We start from the raw sequence: 12,359 nt of genomic DNA on the forward strand, positions 1-12,359 counted from the left end.
GAAAACTTGAAGCAGAAAGCAAGAAAAACGAAGCAAACTGAAGTAGAAATAAAAAACACAAACTAAAGTAAAGAAAAACCACAAAGCAAGAAAGTTGATCAACCGATAGCCTACTCTATTATCACTGCCGTGAACGAAAAGCACAACAATTGATTGATAAAAAAAATAATCAATTGAAACCAAGAACAAATGATTGAAACCAAGAGCAATCGATTAAAACCAAGAGTAAAAAGATTTATTTTACTATATATCATTCCACAATAAGCTTACAATAGTTGGCTTATGTACACATTCTACTAGTAGCTTGCTAAACAAACTTAAGAACTGGTAAACAAACTTAATAACTGCCTAACCATATTTACAACTTTACATGTTACGGGCTAAAAACCTGAGTTACAAAAATGGGTGCATTTTGACGATTTCAAATTTAAGTGGAATCGTTGCGTTTTGGTTTGCAAACTACAGTAACCTAATTCTAAGCTGTTTGTTTTATTTTATTTTTAGAATGTTGTAAGAAGAAAAAAGGATAGTATTCTACTGAGCACAAATTCTCTATTCTCCTAATTACTATCTTTCTCTCCTCTTATTCTTTATTCTTCTCTACTTTCCTTTCTCTTATTCTGTTATTGTGATTTCTAGTTTGATTCTTATCAGAGGTATCAGAGCTTCAATGATTGCTATGGCCGAAATGAAATCACAACGCGTTTGCAGAAGAAAGTGAATGTACTGCAGTAAGAGATGATGAAGATTTAGAAAGAACTATCACACTTAGATGCTAAGCTGGAAGCTAAGATCAATGCGATGTTGCAAGGGTTCAAAGATGAGATAAAATGAGAGATACGGTCTGAACTTTATAGCTTATTTGAATAATATTTTGGAAATCTGGTTTCCTCTAGTAATGTTACTGATCAAGCTAAAGGGAAAGGTGTATTGGGGGGCACCTCTTAGGTTTTTTTCCCTAAGGAACCTTTGGAGGCCCAACAAACTCTTTCGGGGTATAGTTTCGAGAACTTACCCATCTTTTGCTCAAGGTTATCGTAAGATTAAACTTATAGGTTGGGGTATCCTCATTTCGACATTCAAATTTTAGGGGCTAGTGGTCCAAGTTAGAATAGTACTTCATAGCTAAAGGGGTACCAAATAGGGCAAAAGTTTGAATGATGATGTTCATGAAGCGCAAAGCTTCATGCATGCGAGTCATGCATACTAAGTTTAAGATTACTGAAGATTGCTCACAAAGCATAATGTAAAACAATTGCTCTTTTACTGAAGATTGCTCACAAAGCATAATATGAAACAATTGCTCTTTTGTTTGGCAGTCGCTATCACAGGTCTGGGATTTGGTTCTTGATGGTGTATGTTGGTGGCTTGGTGATAGTAACTCAGTCCGAATCTGGGTTGATGTTTAGGTTCTGAAACTTGGCCTTCTTTGGAGAAATCGTACAAGTTTAGACACCTATGATATTTCATTGTTAGTGTCAGGTTTTGTTGATAATAATGGAAATTGGATTGGAACGGTTTTGCTAATTGCTTGTTGCATGAGTCTATCATGTATATTGTTAGAGCTAAACCTATAACAGTTTAAGCCCAGCCTAGACGATATGGTCGAATCTGGAGAAGTTACATCAATTCATTTGAAAAACTAAAATCTAGCTTAGAAATTGTGTGATCTGGAAATTTAGCTAAGCTTGTACGAGTTTCAGGAAATTCTCAAGTTTGAAAACACCTATTTCACATCATGATCTCTTAAACATTTAATTATAAAAACAGTAGAAACTTTCAGAAATTTCACTCTAACTTTAGTAATCACGTGATTGAAAATATTAATTTTTGGCAAAACTCTTACATTGTTATTTAGAAAAACTCATGCGCAAAACTTACTTATTTTACAAAAAACATTTAGTTTAACACTTAACTTTGCAGTGGATATTTCTAAAGTTTTTAAGTTTTGAAAACTGAATTCCAATTTGTCAAATTCGTATGGTTTTGCAGTTTTACTTTTAAGAACACTCAAAAACCAACAAATAGATCAAAAAGCTTAATTAAATAATTCTAATCGTCTTATGTGGAAAACCAATCTAAGCTCCTGCACATCGTCCGGTCCTAAACTTGTTGATTACCTAAGAGGATAACATACAAAGAGTGAGCTTTACAAGCTCAATGTGTAACACATCTCAAGCAACAAACCAGATATACATAAATAAATAGATACGTTTTTAGATACAGATTCAAACATGTTCACATATACAAATTCAGATGTATTTTTATAATTAGATACAGAGGCGTATTCAGATTCAGATACAAATGTAGTCAGAAATCCTACACTTATCTGCTATACACCAACTTCATCCAACCGATCACACCAATTAGGACTATAAGAGTCCATCTATCCAATCATACCGAGTCGTGGTGGTATGCCACTTATAAAGGTACAAATGAGCTGCCAAACAGATATTGCAATTTAACCACCAAAATTGCACTAATACTGTCATAATACACTTCCTCCATCACATATCAAACCCATCCTGATGCATATGCATAAATTAACTAACACATAGACCCATAAACAGATGTCATGCATACTTTTAATATGTAATCATGCTTTCGAAGTTATTAAAACACAAATCGTACATATATATTTTTTCACATACTTTACCTATATCACATACAGACACAAATCAACAGATGTCACATTTCAAGTCTTTTTTAAGTCAAATGGACCCCACGAAAGGTCTAATTACGAATTTCGTAGTAAAAAAGTTTAGGTGAAATTTTCTAAAAAATGGGCCTATACAGCCCAACTGGCCCAGACCATGTGGCTTACACGGCTTAACATATGCTCGTGCGACCCATATAGGCCACACAACCTACCACATGGCTGTGTAACCCACACGACCATGTAACCTACATGGTCTGGCACATGATCATCTGACCTGCATTGTCTGTCACACGGCTTACCACACGACCGTGTGACCCATACAGTCTGCCACATGACTGTGTGGCGTCAGCAGAAAGCTTTTTAGCTTTACGTCATTCGCTATTTTCATAGAATCGAGTCACACACTTGATCAATTTTTTATACCGGTTCAACACTCGCAATTCTAGAACATAAACTCAACATTTATATAACTAATTTTAGTAACAACACACGAAGCTTAATCAAGATTCATATCATCATCGCCTACTTTCTGCCCTTAAACAAACATTAGAACACTTACCCAAAATAAAACATCAACTAGAATGAATTTCTCAGTTAGTCGGAGGGTTAATCGCAACCAAACCTTCACCTAAAGATAAATTCACATTGTGAAATCAATAATTACACACTACAAATAAAAAATCGTATCCCAAATGTGACAATCCGTAAAACTAAATTCGAAACTTAGAACCACAAATGACCCACACTGGCACAGAAGAAACGAAGAAAGAGAAATCTCAAAAGTAGAGAAAAGTGTATCAAGAAAGAAACCATAGGAGAAAAATCTTATTGCTAAACTTGAATTGAAAAGCAAAGGAAAGAAACAAAACAGAAATTTGCATGAAAGAATAAGCTAACGTGAAAGTGGAGGGGGAAAAGAGAGTGGACGATTTGAGGGAGAGAAATTTTGGGAATTATGCCAAATATTACTATTCTTTTAGAAAAAATTAACGAAACAAAGATAATAACAATAATAAAAATTAAAGAATAAATTGTTAACTATACAAATCCTATCATACTTCTAATATTTGAATTTGAATTTAATTCAAATTTTGACTACATGGCCGCAACAAAAGTATTTTCTCTCCACACACATAAGATTCAAACACGAGACCTTTGGGTAAGCTGAAGTCTTATCACTGAACCAGTAGGCTCATCCTTGTTAATAGATGCACAAAAATAATTTATAAATCAAATGTTCAAAGATAGAGGTTGACAAAAATTAAAAAAAAGTTTAAGGAAAGGGATTTGAGCACAAAATCTCACATACACAAACACAACACTTAACCACTAAACTAGATTAAATCATTTATCAAAATTTTCACAATCTAAACTCAAAAACAAAACATGATTTCTACTAATCTGATTTTTACTAATCCAGTTTTTGAGACGTGACAAAAACACCATGTATTCAAGCTAATCCAGATATTTTTGGGTGGAGATAGACTCAAGATGGCCGAGCCTCGGTAGCAAGTGCCCATAATTATTTATCTTGTAATTCTTGGGGCCCAAAATCTCAAGATTGGCAGGACATTTGGCACTTAAAGGCCCCTCGACGTGTTCGAAATTTCTTGTGGTTGCTGTTTCAAGAGAAGATTTTAAACAACTATGAAAGGTAGAGACACAAACTTACAGATGATGCCTCATGTCTGGTATGTAGAAGATGTTTTGAATCTAGTATACATGTCATGAGAGATTGCCCAGTCACTAGCACCCTTTGGAAAAAATAGTACGACATAATGTGGAGGTTCAATTCTTCTCTTGACCTCTTAAAGATTAGTTACTGTTTAATATTCATAGTGATAATCTGTTACCTAGTGATGCTTGCAATAGTTCGTCTCTTTTTGGAACTTTGTGCTGGAGAATTTGGAAGCAGCGCAATGCTGTAGTGTTTCAAGAGCAACATTTTTTCTCTGAAGATATTTTGATGCAAAGCCTAAGCTGGGCTGCAGCTTATAGACAGGGTAGTCAGAATTCCAACACAAGGATACATAGGCAATTATTGCAAGTTGGGTGGAAACTTCCGCCTACGGGCTGGGTAAAGCTCAGTACGGATGCAACTGTGGAACGAAGTAGTCTAAGAGCTTCAATTGGTGGGTTGCTGCGTGGCAACTATGGCTCGTGGATTGCCGGGTTCTGCAAGAGTGTGGGTGTTTGTTCTGTTCAAAATGCAGAACTTTGGAGTATCATGGAAGGTTTGCAATTAGCTTGGTCTAAAGGGATCAGAAGGCTTATAGTTGAGAATGATAACAAAACCATTATACATATGTTGAATGGCAATGAGACCTCGACCAATCCCTGTGGGACCGTTCGAGGTATCGGTAAGGTTTGTGGACGCAAGTGGGAGATCAAGTTCGAGCATATATACCTAGAAGCCATCAAGGCTGCTGATTTCTTGTCCAAGTTGTCTTCGGGAACTGATTTTGGCCTACAAAGGGGTTGCTATGTTTTTGATTCAGTAGGAACCACTTTTGCTAGGAATAGTTTTGTTTAAGCTGCTACCTTTGTCTTTGACTACTCATTTTATTACCAAAAAAAAGAAAAAAATGACTCCAACTGAAAAATACGTAACTTTTATTATAACAAAGAACATCATGTATGTTATTTTTTATTTTAGTTATTTGAGATGGACATTAGTCCTTAAATGCTTGCAAAATCAACTTGTCCTTTGAATTTGCAAGCTTTGCAGAGAGGAGAATACAGCGATGGCGTTTGGTACTTGTCTTCTCCGCCCATCATCGGCATCGGAACGCCTCTTTTCACCGGGCTGATATAGTCCGGTTGGTAAGTTTTCCCCAACACTCCTTCGACGAGATCGGTCAGGTTGGTGAACTTGAACTGCGTTTCCAAATGTGCAAACGCATCGTTCGCCGGTAACTGGTAATTATGAACCTTGTTTTCTTCTTCTCCAATGGCTCTAACTTTCACGTTCAGCTCCACTAACCCCGCGACCGTCACTTTAACGCCGTTGGTTTTGTCAGTTCTTTCGATCACCACTTCTCGTTCATCGAAACCCATCACCCTCCATTCGGCTTCGCTGTCGGTGGGGACATTAACTTCCTCGCCGTCTCATCGTACGATGAGTGCGTCGAAGCTGTCGTCCCATTGAGAGACTCTCTTGGTAGCGAGGACGAGTGTATGACGGTCGAACATAACTGCCAGGGCTTGCACCCATGTGTAGTTGTTGAAAGCTGGACTGCAATGCAACATGGAGCCAGAAGCATGCAACTGTCGAGACCAGCAGCTATCAAGCTCAGCTCATTTTGCTTGGAGGGCACGAATGTTTTTTGGACCAAATGAAGCACCTGACATTGCTATTTTGTTTTGATGTAATTTAGTTCAGTTTGATTGTAACTAGCTTTAATAGTTAGTAGGATTAAGTTAGTGATTAGATAGCTGATGTAAAAGCTGATATGGCAGCTCATTTTGTATTTGACTTTAACTTATTTTGGTTGTAAATTAGTGGAGGCAGTTAGATTAGTAGGTAACTATCAAATGAACAAATTGTAACTCCTTTTTATTTCAAAAATTTTGAATGAAATAGAGGTAATGTTCAGTTACAATTCTTGCTGTACATTCAAGTTTCTTGCTTGCTGCTCTGCTTGTTTTTTTCTGCTTCGATTACTCTTGCTTCTGCTTGCAAATCTCTTTGTTGCTGCTGCCATTGTTCCAACAAATGGTATCATGAGCCCGAGTCTTTGAGGAGCCTTTGCTTGCATTCTGTTGATTTCAATTTAAAATCTACAGCAAAGCTTAAAACTAAAAGGATCGAAGCACTTAAACTCAGTCTAGCAAGATGAGTTTCACTCCACCACCTCCACCAGTGTTCACTGGAGAAAACTATCACATTTGGATAGTTAAAATGAAGACTTATCTTCAGGCACACGATCTTTGGAGTGTGATTGAGAATGATGCTGAACCACCTCCATTAAGAGCCAATCCCACCATTGCACAGATGAGGCAGCATGCTGAGGAGCGAGCCAAGAAGCATAAGGCTATGGCCTGCTTGCAAAATGGAGTCTCTGATGTGATATTCACTCGCATCATGGCCTGTGACTCACCAAAATAGGCCTGGGAGAAGCTGAAGGAGGAGTTCATGGGGACTGATAAGACAAGGCAACAGCAAGTGATCAACCTCAGGAGAGATTTTGAAAATTTGAGGATGAAGGAGTCTGAGACCATCAAGCAGTACTCAGACAGGATAATGGCCATTGTCAACAGCACTAGGCTCCTGTGAGTGGACTTCAAAGAGAGCAGAGTTGTTGAAAAGGTTATTACAACTCTCCCTGAGAAATTTGAGTCTAAAATCTCTTCACTTGAGGACTCGAGGGACTTATCAGCCATTTCATTGTCTGAGCTGATAAACTCCCTGTATGCACTTGAGCAAAGGAGGGCAAATAGGCAGGAGGAGAATCCTGAAGCTGCTTTCCAGGCTAAAGCCAGTGAAGGCTCAAGCATGAGTGTAAAAGGCAAGAAGCCTTGACACAATAGAAAGGCCAAGTCAGGAAGAGATGAAGCAAAAAGGGTGTTACCACCATGTGTTCACTGCAAGAAGACAACACATTCAGAAAAATATTGCTGGTTTAGGCCAGATATTCAGTGCAGGAAGTGCAAGCAGTTTGGTCATGTAGAGAATGTGTGCAAAGGCAAACCAAGGGAGGCTGCTCTACAACAAGCTAGACCAGCTGAGGACATGCAAGCTCAGGAGGAGCATGTGTTTACAGCAACCTGTTTTGTTGGCACAATAAAAACCAGCAATGATTGGCTACTAGACAGTGGCTGCTCACACCATATGGCAGCAGATGAGAAGTTGTTCAAGGGCTTAGACAGAAGCTTCCACTCTAGGATCAGAATTGGAGATGGCAAGCTGATTGAGGCTAAGGGCAAGGGCAGTGTGCTGGTTAGCACTGGTTCAGGTAACAAGCTGATCTCAGATGTGCTTTTTGTACCTGACTTAGACCAGAATTTGCTTAGTGTAGGCCAATTAGTTGAAAAGGGCTATACATTGGTTTTTAAGGATGGTTGCTGTACTGTTCAAGACATGAATGGTCTAGAGTTAATCTCAGTCTCCATGACCGATAGATGCTTCATGCTGGATGTTAGCCAAGTAGAAAGAAAGGCATACACCAGCCTTGCTGACAGCACTGACTTGTGGCATAGGAGACTAGGCCATGCCAATTTCAGATCGCTTGATCTGCTACATAGGCTGAATTTGGTTGATTGCATTTCAAAAGTTGAGGTTAGTGGGAATGTTTGTGAGGTTTGTCAGCTTGGTAAGCAGGCTAGACTGCCTTTTCCTGCTGACAGTGCTTGGAGAGCTCAAAACAAGCTCGAATTGGTGCACTCTGATGTTTGTGGTCCTATGAGAACACCTTGAATCAGTGAGAACAGGTACTTTGCCCTGTTTATAGATGATTTAACAAGGATGTGCTGGGTCTACTTCTTGAGGCAAAAGTCAGAAGTGTTTGAAGCCTTCTGTAAATTCAAGGCTTATGCTGAAAATCAGTCAGGCTGCAAAATTAGAGCTTTGAGGACTGATAATGGCTCTGAATATGTGTCTGAGAGATTTCAAAAGCTTTGTGACAGTGATGGGATTCATCATCAGCTCACAACAGTCTATACTCTTTAACAGAATGGAGTCTGTGAGAGGAAGAATAGGACTGTGCTGAACATAGCCAGGTGCCTCTTGTTTCAAAGCAAGCTTCCAAGTCAGTTTTGGGCTGAGGCAGTTAACACCTCAGTGTATCTGCTCAATAGACTGCCAACTAGAGCAGTCAAGGATAAGACTCCTTATGAGGCTTGGCATAGAGTTAAACCTGTAGTAACACACTTGAAAGTGTTTGGTTGTGTGTGTTATGCTCTTGTTCCAGTGGAAAAGAGAACCAAGCTCGAGAGCAGGGCCACTCCAGGAATCTTTGTTGGCTATAGCAGCAACAAGAAGGGCTATAGAGTTTATGATCCTATAGCAAAGAAAGTCTTAGTCAGCAGGGATGTAAAATTTGATGAAGAAAAGGTGTGGAATTGGAATAGTACTGAAGCTAACATGTTTGAAATGGATCAGTTGGACTTGGTTGCTGAGCCTACAGAAGAGGAACCAAGTGAAGATGCTGTAGATGACATACCAGTGAGGGGCACCAGAACTTTGGCTGATGTCTATCAAAGGTGCAATGTTACTGTGATTGAGCCCTCAGACTTTGAAGAGGCTGCCAAGGATAGAAGCTGGATGGAAGCTATGGAAGCTGAGCTGGAAATGATCAATAAAAAAGAAACATGGGAGTTGGTGAGCAGACCAGAAAATAAGAAGGTTATTGGGGTTAAATGGGTGTACCGAACCAAGTACAATGCTGATGGCTCACTGAACAAGCACAAGGTCAGGCTTGTGGTGAAGGGTTACAGTCAGCAGTATGGTGTGGACTTCTTGGAGACTTTTGCTCCAGTGGCAAGACTGGACACAATCAAGCTACTGTTTGCTTTAGCAGCTCAGAAGCAGTGGAAAGTTCACCAATTGGATGTCAAATCTGCATTCCTGAATGGTTTTCTCAAGGAGGAGATCTTCATTGAGCAACCTGAAGGTTTTGAAGTTGCTGGACATGAAGACAAAGTGTACAAGTTAAGAAAGGCCCTCTATGGCCTGAAACAGGCACCAAGGGCCTAGTATGACAGAGTTGATGATTATCTGACCAAGCTTGGATTTGTGAAGAGCCTTAGTGAACCTACTCTGTATGTTAAGAGGTCAGAATTTGAAACCTTGCTGATTGTCTCCTTGTATGTGGATGACTTGTTAGTGACAGGGAGCAAAGTTGAGCTCATTGATGAGTTCAAGATTCAAATGCAGCAAGTGTTTGAGATGACAGATTTAGGGGTCATGACTTACTTCCTTGGCATGGAAGTTCACCAGTCTGATCGGGGCATCTTCATCAGCCAACAAACATTTGCCTTGAAGATTCTTGGCAAATTTTGCATGCAAAATTGTAAAGCAGTAAGTACACCAGTGGCACAGGGTGAAAAATTAACCAGCAATAGTGATCAGCAAAGGGTTAATGAGAGGCATTATCGAAGCCTAGTTGGTTGTCTGTTGTATCTAATAGCAACCATGCCAGACATCATGTTTGGTGTTAGCCTGTTATCGAGATTCATGCATTGTTGCAATGAGGCACATTTGAAAGCTGCAAAAAGGGTCCTTAGATACATCAAAGGCACAGCTAACTTTGGTGTAATGTTTGAAAGTGGGAAGGAACTGAAATTAGAAGGTTACTCTGATAGTGATTGGGCAGGATCCCTCGATGACATGAAGAGTACCTCTGGATACTTCTTCACACTTGGATCGGGCATGTTTTGTTGGAGTTCAAAGAAGCAACAAACTGTTGTTCAGTCCACAGCTGAAGCAGAGTACATTGCTGCAGCAGGAACAGTTAATCAGGCCATTTGGCTAAGGAAGCTGCTTCATGACCTTAATGAAACTCAAGATGAAGCAACTAAAATTTGGGTGGATAATCAGTCTGCAGTTACGATAGCCAAGAACCCTGTGTTCCATGGTAAGACTAAGCATTTTAAAATCAAACTGCATTTTGTTAGAGAGGCTGAACAAGCAAAGGAAGTCAGCCTTGTGCATTGCAGCTCAGGGGCACAATTGGCTGACATAATGACCAAGCCTTTAGGGGCTGCTCGATTTGAATCTTTGAGAAGTGCAATTGGAATGTGTTGCATACAGTCCAAGGAGGAGTGTTGAAAGCTGGACTGCAATGCAACATGGAGCCAGAAGCATGCAACTGTCGAGACCAGCAGCTATCAAGCTCAGCTCATTTTGCTTGGAGCGCACGAATGTTTTTTGGACCAAATGAAGCAACTGACATTGCTGCTTTGTTTTGATGTAATTTAGTTTAGTTTGATTGTAACTAGCTTTAATAGTTAGTAGGATTAAGTTAGTGATTAGATAGCTGATGTAAAAGCTAATATGGCAACTCATTTTGTATTTGACTTTAACTTATTTTGGTTGTAAATTAGTGGAGGCAGTTAGATTAGTAGGTAACTATCAAATGAAAAAATTGTAACTCCTTTTTATTTCAAAAATTTTGAATGAAATAGAGGTAATGTTCAGTTACAATTCTTGCTGTACATTTAAGTTTCTTGCTTGCTGCTCTGCTTGTTTTTTTCTGCTTCGATTACTCTTGCTTCTGCTTGCAAATCTCTTTGTTGCTGCTGCCATTGTTCCAACAGTAGTCCCGAGTCCTTCCTTGGGGGCGGGTTCCAATAAAGTGCGCATTTATTTGAAGGTTATCGTCTGAAACAATGGCGAAGTTCCCTCCCTTGGCTCCGTGGAAGTAAAACATAACTCCATCACCACCCACAAACCTTGGATCGTAGCAGAGAGACCCATATCCATTACAGTGCGGTTTCCTCCCTGAAAAGCAACTTAAAACCATTAGCAATCATCAATCAGCACATATACACACATGCAGTTAGATCGAGAGACTTACATTTGCAAGTGACTTCACATTTGCTACTGCAATCAACGAAGCAGCCTTTGTTCTTCTTGTTCTTCTTGGGTTTCCTCTCGGGGCATTGACTCGGACATGTTAGGTGCTTTCCATTACAAGCTCCTCGTGCAAGGCATAAAAATTTTTCTTGTCCTTTCTTGCTGGGTTTCAAAACCTCGTAATGTGTCGAAGCAGCGTCATAGGGTGCCTTCTTGTTGTTACCAGCTTTGCCTTGACCTTGAGCCAAGCTGGCTTCCATGGAAATGAAAACCAGAGCAAGGGCAACCAAAAGGAACGAATATCTTCTTCCATCCATGCTTGAATTTTGCAAGCTTTTTTGTGTTTTAACAGTCTGTTTTTCATATATATTCGGAATGATTTTCAAGTTTTGCAGAAAAAAGGCCTATAAAAAGGCCAGTGGGGGCAAGAAATTTGGCTTGAAATTTGGTTAAATCCATGTGAGATTTCTTCAATGTGAACAAGCAATTGAGAGATTTAGCATTTCATTATGATTAAGAAATGTCATTGCTTGAGATCGAAACTTCGGGAAACTGCTATGCTCTAATAAATTTGATGCTTCAAGCTCAAGCACTAACATCTGCTAGCTAGTTAAGCAAGACCATAGCCAAGACCAGCTGAGCAGCTTGGGTGCCAAAAAAAGGTTTTTCTTTTACAGGATTAACCAACACTATTTACGCTTTGTCTAGAAAACAAGGGACAGTAAAGTTTGTAAAATACTTTATGCTGCCAAAATGCGTATAACATTTTACTAAAAATTACGATTACCGATAGTGAATCCACTAAAAAAAATCTAAATTTTAGTTGACTTATAAAATATTTTAGGTTGACTAAATTTTTTTCAGAAAAAAAATTATTTTACACGAAACATACCCATCCTAGATTTATTTCATACTAAGAATCGAGAAGATAGTCATAATACAGCTTTATGCCTTTAATGCAATACCAAGATCTGTCTCCACCACACCCACCTTTCCTTTATTAAATTATACTTAAAAAGAAAAAAAAAACTAAATAATGGAAATTAAAAAGAAAAAAACTAAACATCGGGAAAATGCCGAAAAAATAAAATACGTGTTTAGGTCATTTTTACAAAAAATGATGAGAATAGACCGATTTTATAAATACGCTTCTAACTGGTAGCGTTTTTAGGTGAAATGCAAAAA

At 38.9% G+C, this 12,359-nt stretch overlaps 1 pseudogene; it reads right to left on the bottom strand.

Moving 5' to 3' along the window:
* Positions 1-5,338: 5,338 nt before the first annotated feature.
* Positions 5,339-11,515, bottom strand: LOC107955896 (uncharacterized; annotated as a pseudogene).
* Between the last annotated feature and the right edge of the window lie 844 nt (positions 11,516-12,359).

This window comes from Gossypium hirsutum, chromosome A07 (genome assembly GCF_007990345.1).
Source record: "Gossypium hirsutum isolate 1008001.06 chromosome A07, Gossypium_hirsutum_v2.1, whole genome shotgun sequence".
Taxonomy (NCBI): Eukaryota; Viridiplantae; Streptophyta; class Magnoliopsida; order Malvales; family Malvaceae; genus Gossypium; species Gossypium hirsutum.